Source organism: Pseudorca crassidens, chromosome 11 (assembly GCF_039906515.1).
Source record: "Pseudorca crassidens isolate mPseCra1 chromosome 11, mPseCra1.hap1, whole genome shotgun sequence".
Taxonomy (NCBI): Eukaryota; Metazoa; Chordata; class Mammalia; order Artiodactyla; family Delphinidae; genus Pseudorca; species Pseudorca crassidens.
In genome coordinates, this window is record NC_090306.1 from 46,339,333 (window position 1) to 46,351,958 (window position 12,626).

The window sequence follows — 12,626 nt, forward strand, 5'->3', positions numbered from 1 at the left end:
GTGAAGTCTTAACCACTGGACTACCAGGGAAGTCCCTCTGCTAGACTACTCTAAAGCACTAAACAGTATAGTATTTAAAAATTATACAAAGTTGTTCACTCTCTACTACAAAGCAACAGAACCACAGAACCAACTGACAAAGTTCAAAATGAACTACCAAAAACATCTTTCTAAAAATGTAAACTAACAGCATCAAATAGAAATAGACATGGTGGAAACTTAGATCGATACACAGGGTAAATCAAGCATTTCAAGATAATTCCTTATTAGTTACCCTCAAGGACCCGTTTTCAGAATCCACAAATGCTGCCTAACAACAAGTAGTACTTATATTAAACACTTAGAAATTGCCCCAACTGTCCAACACAAAGGGAATAAAGAGAGTTGAAACCAAGCTTAGCAGGTACTGAATGCCTTTCAGTGAGCTACAAATACGCTAAAAAATTTAGACCGGCACCCAGAGCTCTACAGGCCCCATTCCCCTATGATATTAAAAAGAAAAAAATTATATACAAACAGTTCTCTTCCAAAACCATAACTTTGGATACCAACTTTCAGACTCTTAGATAATTTAGCTGCTGCTAAGCAAAGAGTACAAACACTGAAGCTCTTCACCATAGCAGCCTCAACATTTTATTCTCCATAAGATACTCTGTGCTCCTGTGACTTGCATTACATCTAGAACACTGACTTTAGGAAAAGATTCCAATAAACCTATGAACAGTGACACGATAATGAAGGTATGTTAACCGCAGAAAACAAAGAAGACTCATGTTTTACTAGGCAGTAGATTATTTAGGAATTGAAATTTCTGTTCATAAATTCTGGGTTCATTTTCCACTGTAGTATTTAGCATAACAATAGTTTAACACACTATTTCATTAGTAGGTAAACCAAATGCCCCAAAAGGATTACATAAAAAGCATAGGGCTTCCCTGGTGGCGCAGTGGTTGAGAGTCCGCCTGCCGATGCAGGGGACACGGGTTCGTGCCCCGGTCCGGGAAGATCCCACATGCCGCGGAGCGGCTGGGCCCGTGAGCCATGGCCGCTGAGCCTGCGCATCCGGAGCCTGTGCTCCGCAATGGGAGAGGCCACAACAGTGAGAGGTCCGTGTACCGGTAAAAAACAAAACAAAAACAAACAAACAAAAAAGCATATATAAGTCTATAACCTTTAACTAATTAGCCTTTTGTAAAGCACTTTGCTAACAGATTGGAAAACTGAGGTAGAGAGTGTAGAAAAAAAATGCAAAAGATGAGTCAAGAGGTTGAGGTTGGACTGAACCCTGGTTACCTGTTCTCACACACCCCAAAGAAGATATAAAAATGGACACTGTATCTTTTTATAACACCTGAAAGTTGTATGACAACTTGCATATTGTATGACTACTCCTAAGTGAATCATGTATTTCCAAGTTTACACACAATAGGTGTTTCTTATATGTTTATTATATAAACGAATGTCCAGAAATATGAACTTGAGGGACTATAATTTCTTGGAGCATTATTTTTGTCTAGGAAAATTAAATAATGTTGATAGTTTGAACATTAAGTATATTTTATTATAATTGGGCTTCCCTGGTGGTGCAGTGGTTAAGAATCCACCTGCCTGCAGGGGACGTGGGTTTGAGCCCTGGTCCGGGAAGATCCCACATGCCACGGAGCAACTAAGCCCATGCGCTACAACTACTGAGCCTCCACTCTAGAGCCTGTGAGCCACAACTACTGAAGCCCGCGCGCCTGGAGCCCGTGCTGCGCAACAAGAGAAGCCACCGCAATGAGAAGCCTGCTCACCGCAACTAGAGAAAGCCCGCTCACAGCAACGAAGACCCAACACAGCCAAAAAATAAAAATAAGTAAATTTTTTTAAAGTATATTTTATTATAATAATTTTTAAACTCATAATCCAGTTATAGTATACATCAAGGATTGGTAAACTGCAGCCCATGGGCCAAATCTAGCCTGCCACTTGTTTTTATATGGCCCACAAGCTAAGATGTTTTTTACATTTTTAAATGGTTGAAAAAAATCAAAGGAAGAAAATTTTGTGACATGTGAAAACTATATGAAATTCAAATTTTAGTGTTCATAAATAAAGTTTTATGGGAACACAGCCATGCTTATTCTTTGCATGTTGTCTCTGGCTAGCTACTTCTGTGCTACAATGCTGGAGCTGTAGTTTCAACAAGAGACCTCATGCCTGCAAAGCACATATTTACCATCTAGCCTTAGTTTGCCAGCTCCTGGTATTTATAACTATTATTAATTAAAATACAAGGTTAAGATATCCCAATTATGACAAATGTCAGAGTGATTGTTAATTAAGGACTTTTATTATGTGACTATTCAAGTACTAATTTTTCATCTGACTTCTCGAAATTTAGAAATTAGGTTTTCTTTTTTTTTTAGAAATTAGGTTTTCTTAAAACATGATTGATTAATCTACCTCTATAGTTCTCAATCTTTAGCATATTCATCTAGGCTCCATGTAAAAATACAGATTCACAGGCCTCCTGGATTCTCTTGGCTTTGGGGCCCAAGAATCTACACTTTAAAAAACATCCTTGGTAATTCTGATGCAAATGGTCAGTAACCTACCCTTTGAGATGCACTAAATGGTTGGATATTCCTCCCGTATGGTAAACAACTGTATTTTTCAAGTTTGGTACCATAAGACATCAGTTCTCAAAGTGGGCTCCAGGGATCCCTACAGATCCTTGAGACCCTTTCAGAGGGTTCATGGGTGTTCAAATCATACAAGGGTAAAAGATCTATTTAAGGGGCAACATAGGCCAATTCATTTTTATGTAACAGAGTATTAAAAGTTCACAGATGTGGTAGCAGATTCTACACAATAGCTAACCTTTAAGAAACTATCACTTTTCAGATTTTGACGTAGTATCAAAGAAGAAAGATTATCTACAATTATCTGAAAAGAATCTTTCCTTTTCCTATTACATATCTGTGTAAGCACAGGTTTTCTTCGTATACTTCAACCAAAACAGCATATTGTAACAGACTGAATGCAGAAGCAGATATGAGAATACAGCTGTTTTTTATTAGCCAGACATTTGATGTTCTTCCCCCAATTTTTTTTAAAACTATAGTTATTTATGTTGTTATTTTTTTGTGTGTATGTTATTTTAAAATAAGCAAATAAATATTTTAAAATTTTCTCCATTTTAATTTCTAATATACTAAATATTAATAGATATAACCATGATAAGCAAAAGCTCTTTGGAGTTCTCAATAATTTTTAAGAGTATAGAGGGGTGGGTACTGAGACTAAAAGCAGTTTGAGACCCACAGTTTGAGAAATAAACAGTAGAGTGCCCTGAATTGATCAAAGGGAAAGTTAAAATTAATTTCTGGATTTCAGGCTCAGGCATGCAGGGACAGGTTTCAAAGAACGGAACCGGCTTAAATAGACCAAATAGTTTTGCAGCAAATGACTGAAAACAGATGGGAGTGAGAATTAGGCTGAATCATAAGTTAGGCAACACATGGCCAAAGCTTAGAACCTATATGGAAACAGCTTCATACAGGCAACTACTAGACTAGAACTTTCTCTCCAGGCTTTTGGAGGATTCAAGGAACGATTCTGAGCTATTCTCAGAAAGGCTAATAAAGCAAAAACAAAGAAGCAACAACTTGCTAAAGTGATATCAGGAAGCTGAGTTAGAAATAACTAGAGAACATTATACCTATCTGTGTTTGGCCTCAATATGATTTTAGAAGTAAAAAAATTCCTGGAAACTGGTAGGCTGTGAAAAATCTAGTGTTGTGTTTTGGTTTTTTGTGTACTCATTTTCAGATGAAGTGAAACAGCAAAGCAATAGCAATCAACCCCAAAACACTGATCTTTAAGGATAAATTTTAAACCTTCATGGACTTAATTTAAATAGGCTGCAAACAACAACAAACCTGATAGACTCTAACATTAAACCCCAGTATGAGTTTGGTCCCAGATAGGAAATAGCTACAATATCCCACAATGATAATCATGGAGACGCTTAGAAATTCTCAAGAAAAAAATCTATTTTCTAAGACTGTCCACATACTGGCAACACAGCGACCTATCTGGGGTATTCCAATGTTCACTGACTTTCAAAAGTCCCTAGCATAGATATGTAAAATATTAGCAAACTAATGCTTGACCAAAACTTAAAAAAAAAAAAAAAATTTAAATGGTGCTACAAAAGACATGTTAGTACCAGAAATATCAGAAAAACCATGTTAAATAAAAATAGGATGGTGTTACTCAAGTTTGATAGCTTAAACATTACTGGCCAGAAACTTGGTGCCAACACAAATCATTTACAGCAATCGTATGTTATATTCAATTAGTCATCCTGTTTTTATAATAAAGTCAGGCATATTCCTATTTCAAAAAGAATGGTTATGCTCTATTTTTTACTTTTCTACTACATGGTAAATTTTAAGCCCCAAATAAAATGTGGCCAATTTAGAACATAAATCTCCTCTGTCCGCTATGTCAGAAAGAAGCACTATATCAGATAAGAAGATATTAGTAAGTAATTCTACACAAAGAAAACAAGTTGGGTTTTGTGAGAAGGTGAGGAGATGGCAGAACAAAACTATTCCCATGAAGGCCCCAGCCACAAGCTCACAATAACTTTTCAAGCTAAATCTTGGCACTTGTTAGACTTTTCACAAATTGAAATTTATTAAGGATAAATGCAGTATTGAATTAGAGAAACTTTTTTCACAGTCAGGTTTCAAATATATGAGAACATTCAGGATTAAACTCACCAAAAGATGAAAAGAAGCTAACAAAGTCATGAGTTTGTAATGAGTTCTGTTCTCCTTCATGACACTACTGTTGTAGCTCACCTTTGGTTTAGTTGGGAATCTTTCCTAGATGTCTGCTTACAAAGTTTTAAAAACTAGGTAGTAAATTTGTCTTTTCATAAAACCTTTCCTGGGCTTCCCTGGTGGCACAGTGGTTAAGAATCCGCCTGCCAATGCAGGGTACATGGGTTTGAGCCCTGGTCCAGGAAGATCCCACATGCCGCAGAGCGACTAAGCCCATGCGCCACAACTACCGAGCCTGCACTCTAGAGCCCGCGAGCCACGACTACTGAGCCTGTGTGCCACAACTACTGAAGCTCACATGCCTAGAGCCCGGGCTCTGCAACAAGAGAAGCCACCGCAATGAGAAGCCTGCGCACCGCAATAAAGAGTAGCCCCCACTCGCCACAACTAGGGAAAGCCTGCACGCAGCAACGAAGACCCAACACAGCCAAAAATAAATAAATTTATATATTAAAAAAAACCTTTCCTGAATTTTACCATTCATCCTTCCTCTCCAAGGAAGCCATGCAGTATATGTTTACTTTCAAAACTGAACTGAATTTTGCTTCACTGTATACAGGCAGTGAGAAAATTATTCAGATTTCTTTTTTTTTTTAACATTTCTCAACAAAAGGACAAACAAGAGAAGGAAAGGAAACAAAATACTATGACTTAACAGAAAGAAAAAAACCAACCACATTCTTTCAACACAGTGTCCACCAGGGAAATTCTGAAGAGAAAATGTCATGATAAAATATTTTAAGACATAAAATGACCCCAATGGAAAATGTTTGTTGTTGTTCATTTGTTTTGTGTTTAGCTCAAAGGAATTATTATTTCTTGTCATTTATGTTCCTTACTTTTTGTTTGTCCATCCCCACTGGGTCAGTAGAACCATTTCAATTTCTTTACATTCTATTTTTCTTCCTGATTTTTCAATAGTAAGTTCCTTGATCTGAGCCTCTACTTACGAATGTTTAGATTGGAAAGGACCTTGAGGGGTCATCAAGTCCATCCTTCTGCTTTCCAGGAGAATTCATAACTACAATCTCAGATGGATGAGAATGTGTCAAAAGAAAATGTACAAACATTTCCATTCACAATTTGCAATTTTCTAAAAATGAAAGTAAAAATTAAAACCTCAAAAGAGGAAGGTGCTTTAAAACTGCATTTATCAGCTAAAATTGCTCAAACATAATTCAACTATCAGGCTAAAATTAACACACAGGAAGGTTGTTGGCTGCCAACATAAAATCTTTATTTAGTCCCTAGAGATGTCTTCTGATGTTTTATTTTATTTGTAAGCACCATTTTACCTTAAGCACATAGCATGACAAACTTAGATGACCACACCAATAAATTATAAATAGCAATGATACATATATATATCACCAGGAAAGCCCTGGGCAATAGTTTAATTCTTTGATATGTAACTTAAAATGTTCAGGGAATGATGTTTCTTCCTAAAGGAGTTTCCAAAACAGAATTTCATCTGATGACAAAAAACATACAACTATGAGGAAACACTGTTAAATCATTCTAGAATTTTTTTTTTTTTTTTTTTAAAGAAAACAGGACCAGGGCTTCCCTGGTGGTGCAGTGGTTGAGAGTCCGCCTGCCGATGCAGGGGACACGGGTTCGTGCCCCGGTCCGGGAAGATCCCACATGCCGCGGAGCGGCTAGGCCCGTGAGCCATGGCCGCTGAGCCTGCGCGTCCGGAGCCTGTGCTCCGCAACGGGAGAGGCCACAGCAGTGAGAGGCCTGCGTACCGCAAAAAACAGAAAGAAAGCAGGACCAGAGGTCTTGGAAGTGGGGAAAAAATAATACTTAGAAAAAACAGGGGCCAGGGAAGGTAGAGTCCAGACACTATATTTTGATGAAATATTGTTTCCCAGGAAGATTATAAAATGAATTATTAAATAAATGGCTTATGAACCACTGGCAAGTAATGCAGTGATCTATAAACACTAGCATAAGAAAGCTAAATAGTAACTCATGTCTAACTTCACTTTCTTCATATGAAATATAGGTTAGGTAATAAAACAGTAGGTGGATTCATAACTGAATTTTACCCAAAAGGTTCATTAATGGATTAATATCAACTTAGTGATAGTGTTCTGATATTACATAGCATTGTTCCACCCTTATATATTTTTACCAGTGACCTAAAACAAAAACACAGGTGTCACGTTTATCAAATTTAACTATCAACAACAGAAAGATATGAGGAATGGTTAAGAGGCTAAAAATAACAAGCAGATGTAAACTGGTATATAGAGAATGGATAAACAACAAGGTCCTACTGTATAGCACAGGGAAATATATTCAATATCCTGTGATAAGGGACTTCCCTGGTGGTCCAGTGGTTAAGACTCCATGCTCCCAAAGCAGGGGGACTGGGTTCGATCCCTGGTCAGGGAACTAGATCCTACATGCCGCAACTAAAGATCCTGCATGCCGCAATGAAGATCCCGCATGCCACAACTAAGACCCAGTGCAGCCAAGTAAATAAATATATTTTTAAAAATCCTGTGATAAACCATAATGGAAAAGGATATGAAAAAGAATGTACATATATGTATAACTGAGTTACTTTGCTGTACAGCAGTAATTAACACATTGTAATTCAACTATACTTCAATAAAAAATAAATTTAAAATAAAAGGCTAAATAACATTATCAAGCTAAAACAATAAACCAAAACTAACAAGATGACAATTACAGGGATAAACACAAATTCCTCAATTAAAATTTAAAAATTAATTATATAAATTAATGTGATCTTAGGCTTTAAGAACAGAGGTATTGAGTGCAGTGATAAAAGAGGCCCTACTCTCCCCTGTACTTTGTATTGATCAGATTATATCTGAAATGTTATATTCAGATCTAGATAAGAAACCCTAAAAACTCAGGCAACTAAGTTGATAAGGAGACTGAACTTTATTAAAAATGTCACTTAAAGAATGGTTGAAAGAACGTGGGGTATTTACCCCAGTAAGAGAAGCCTTAACAGAACATAACTGTCATCAAATATTTGAAGGGTTACCATGCTGACAAGAATTAGCTTTATTTATTGTAGCTTCAGATGGCAGGAGTAAAGAGTTTCACAATGTAAAGAATGTTCTAAAAAGCAGAGCTCCTATAACGGAACAGGGTATCTATGAAGTAGGGACCTCCTCCTTACAGCATTCAGAAGTTAAAAGACCACCCACCAGACATTCCAAAATGATGCATTTTCACACTTCATGAATATATCAATACTTGATCCTAAAATAAGCCTATTAGGGGAAGGCAATATTCAAAATGAGAAGCTTAAAAATTGTTTTATTTGACATGTTTCTAGAGACGGAAGACTTTTTTCATGAACTCTAAAAGAGAAATAATGCTTTTTCTTTTTAACTGAATGCTGCGTTTGTTTTTCTCAGAGAAACAACATATGCACCTTAACTTTAGTACCTTTATCAAGGGATAAGAAGCAACTGTATGCCAGCCTGCCAACTAGTTTCAAGAAGAGAACTGTTTTTATTAGACATTTACATGGCAATGCTATTTGCTCCACCTAAAACTTCCTTCCAAAAAGGCTCCTCCTCATCAGACGTGGAGAGGAGGCTGCTGTAACACTGACTCCTTCCTACTGCAGCCTAGAAAAACTCACTCTTGACATGTACAAAACAATAACTTGTGAGAACTTCAGAGCAGCTGTGTTCAGGCAGAGCCAGGGACTTAAAGCAGCAGCTTGAGAGTAGGATGAAAAAACAAATTTCATTTTGGGTTGGAAGCAGGGAGAGGAAAGATAAAGGAGATATACAATAACGGTCTCTATTAACATTTAAAAGCCATGGTAAACAAAAATGCTTAAAAGTTACAACACTGAAACTATCACAGGATGTAACCTTTGATCCACAAGTTTAAAATGAGCAGTGTTCATCATTCTCTAGCTTTCTGCTAGGTGTTAACACTGAGATAGTGCCCAAGTCAAAGCCATCACAAATTCTAGGATGGAAGAATAAAACAAGGAACTTTGCTCTCTCATTGGATATTTTTTTGTGCTGCTGCCAGGCAAACTGTGAAAATGTCTGAATATCCAATAACAATGCTCTCAATGTGAAATACTGGAACCCAATTAAGTAATTAATGCTAAAAGGTCAGTAATTAATTGGTCTCAATGTGCTGCAGGGGTAACCTCCTGGCTAGGAGGACAAATGGCTGCTGAATACCAAAGGTTAATACAAAGTAACATACTCTGGTTTCTCCTCATGTAACACCTTTCCCAGTATATCTCAGATGTTATTTTGCTTCCAAAAGTAAGAGGAGAAGAAAAGGAATGTAAAAGACAAATCTATGCAATAGCAAAGAAGTCATTAATTAATTGGCTGTATTAGCTCATTATTAAATAATACAGAACTATCAAACAAAGGGCAAAGACTTGTCCCTTTTTTGTACAGAATTAAGAACTGGTAAGACTACTTAGTATAGCTGCCAAACTTTTCTTTAGCTTCCTTTCTCACAGACGTGTTACATTTCGCAATAGTCTCCACTTACCTTAAAGTATCCTCCATGTTTAAGTACAAATTGTGTTTGATTTCCCCAACTCTTGCCCCCAAGATATCAATATTATGACTTATCTTTAGCTTCTGAATCGGAACACAAAGGAAGAAACTGAAAATTTTTCACTTTCCTGAAATACGTGCCCATTTTATTTACACCATTTAAAAAAACATAAGCTAACTAAAACTAACTGCAACCATTCATTTAGCAACTCTTCAAGAATACGAGTGGGTAAGAAACACATTTAACAAAACAAACCAGTTTAGTACATTTTTCTGTGCTTATAATACCTATAAAGACCTATGTCTCTGCAAGAATTAGTTATACTACTGAAAAGTTTTTAAAAGTAGGAATCAAGTGAGCTTGTGGAGAAAACTCTGCACACCCCTACAAACCTACACTTACTATGACACAACCTCAAAGATACTAAAACACCCTCTGATAAGTAGAAAACAAACTTTTAAAGTTAGGAAACCAGCAACGCGGGAATATGGGGAGGAGGTGCCCTGGGTAGTAAACACCCCAGTCACAGAACATAACAAGCAATTCAGAGTAACGTATAACTCCCGATGGAGCTCCAACTTGGCCGCTTAAGTCCCAAGCCCCCATCCCTGAGTTGAGGAAGAGATGAAGTGCAGAACAGGAAGAGAGGGAGAAAGGAAATCTGAGAAGTGATGAAAGTGTTCTATTTTTCTCCTTCTCTACCCCTATCCCAACTTTCTTGCAGGCTGGTCACCAGACTGGGTGCCATATCCACCAAAAGCCCTAAATCCATTTCCCAGGCTTTTTCTGACACCTAGGCTAAACACCTGTACATATGAGCCGTCTCCTAACCAAACACCTCCCCTTACCCTTCTGGATTCCCCCATACCCTTCCCAAAGTGATACCTCTTGGCCACTAGCCCACCTCTATGAAGTCTTCCTAAACTCGTTCACTTAATTTTCTCCATATCCATACTCTCTCTCTGATATCATGTCCCTGGTCCTCTTTTTTATAATTCAATCGAAATGCCATGCTCTCACTTCCACTTACTCCTATCTTCCCAGCAAAACCAAATACCATGTTTTCACCTCCTCATCCCCACCTCCTGCCTATTACCCCTGACTCTTCCAATGCCAAGTCTCTAACCCCACTCTTTGAAGAAGCTCTGGGTCTTCAACCAATTTAGTACCCCTACCCTTTCTCCATTCCACCCCATTACAGGATCCACTAGACTTCCATTCCCTCAGGATTCAACTCCCCTCTCCTTGCCACGCCCTGTGCCCCCCGGGGCTACTTACCCCCAAGTTCTCCCCACACTTCAGGCCTCTGGCCCCGCCTTCCCCCCAAAGGAAGGAGGCGGGAGGAAGGAGAGAAGAGGGGCGGCACTCCGCAAGGTAAAGGTGACCTCCCATTAGTGCTCGTCGCCGCCAATCGTAACTTCCTTCTCTCTTATTGGTCGGCGTTGGTCCATGCCCCACCCTCTTCCTCAGACAGGGCCCAGCCACCGCCTCAGCGCCCCCGTCCAACACACACTGGGAGGGGAGACCCCGGCCTGGGACACTGGGACTGGCCAGAGTTGATGGGGAGACTCCCGTCAGATCATGGACTAGTTAATATTATCTGGACTCACCCGCTGGTAGCTCCGTCGCCTCCCGCCCGCCCGCGCTCGGTCCCACAATCTGTCTCCAGCTCCTTCTTTCCCCCCTAAGCGGAGCAGATACTTTTCTCTCGTCCGGCCAGGCGGGCTCACTTCTCGCGAGATATGGAGAGGAGTTGGAGGAAGGGCGAGATCCGCAGGGCCTGAGTCGGAAAGGGGCCGAGGGGCGGGGCTCCGGAAAAAGAAGGGGCTGGACTTTCGGTGGGCAGGGCTAAGGAGGGAGGCTGTAAGAGTTCCTAATCGCTGGTCGCACGTGTTCGGCTGCGGAGTTTAAGGGGAAAAAAAAAAAAGAAATAGGAGGAAAGGGACTCCTTACAGGTGCCTGTAGTAATGGAGATCCAAACGGTTCTCATACTAGAGAATTAGATTATCCCAAAGTAGCGCACTTTAAAAACGAGACAAGGTTGTACCTCAGTAAAACTTTTTTTAAAAAGAGCGGGGTGGGGGGCTTCCCTGGTGGCGCAGTGGTTGAGAGTCCGCCTGCCGATGCAGGGGACACGGCTTCATGCCCCGGTCCGGGAAGATCCCACATGCCGCGGAGCGGCTGGGCCCGTGAGCCATGGCCGCTGAGCCTGCGCGTCCGGAGCCTGTGCTCTGTGACGGGAGAGGCCACAACAGTGAGAGGCCCGCGTACCGCAAAAAAAAAAAAAAAAAAAAAAGAGCGGGGGAATTCCAGTGGTTAGGACTCCGCGCTTCTGCTGCAGGGGGCACGGGTTGGATCCCTGGTCCCAGAACTAAGATCCCGCAAGACGAGCGGCTCCGCCAAAAAACTTTTTTTTTAATTAAAAAAGTGGGGGGAAAACCGAGACAGCTACATAAGATGATTCAGTGTTCCAAACAGTCGAATAGTTGCATTTTCTTCTTTGCTCTTACAGTAGCATCACTGGCCGTAATCTCTGCTGTGTGTCTGTATATGGGGATGGGGTGTGGTAAAAGTTCAACCGCAGGAACTGGCGACTTTTTAAAAAACGTGTAGGTTGTTTCTATTGTCCTCCAGAGTTATCACTTCCTTAATGGCAAAGTAGTTTGAAATACCCTTAGCCCTAGAACTGAAGTGCATGTATTGGGAAAAGCGAGCTCCCAGCTCTATCATTTTCTTTGAGTATCTTTACAGTGAGGCCAGCAATCCCATTTTACTCAGAGTTGTAATGATCAAATGAAATAATATGTGTGAAACTTATTTGGAATTAAAAGGCACTATACTTATTACTCAGTAAGTATTTTAACAAATACTTTGGACATACTACATGCAAAGAACTGTTCTAGGCATGGGGAGAAGAGTAGACAGACCAGGTCCCTGCTCTGGTAGAATTTATGTTTTAGTGGGAAGGGGGAGACAGTTAATAAACACAAATATTATATATTTCAGTTAGTGAAGAGTGCTGCAGGGTAATGAGATGGAAAGTGACCAAGAGTAGGAAAGCAACTTTACTCCTGGTGTTGAGAGGCCCCTTTGAAGGAATAACGTTTGAACTGTGAGAAGGAGACAGCCTTGGGAAGATTTTCGGTGAAACATCAAATGCAAAGACTGTATTTAAAATTTTCTCATATGGTTATGAAGGTGGTAAATTTTATGTTATGTGTTTTCTTTGTTTGTTTGTTTTTTCTTGCGGTACGCGGGCCT

The 12,626-nt window shown here is 39.6% G+C and overlaps 1 protein-coding gene across 4 annotated transcripts in view; it reads right to left on the reverse strand.

The window, feature by feature from the left end:
• Positions 1-11,116, reverse strand: part of LOC137201981 (cyclic AMP-dependent transcription factor ATF-7) — a 91,095-nt gene extending 79,979 nt beyond the window's left edge. For 2 of the 4 annotated variants that reach the window (XM_067696737.1, XM_067696733.1), the window contains exon 1: positions 10,976-11,116. The gene's annotated coding sequence lies outside the window, so the exon portion shown is untranslated. The other 2 variants (XM_067696734.1, XM_067696735.1) reach the window with 2 other exon arrangements.
• Between the last annotated feature and the right edge of the window lie 1,510 nt (positions 11,117-12,626).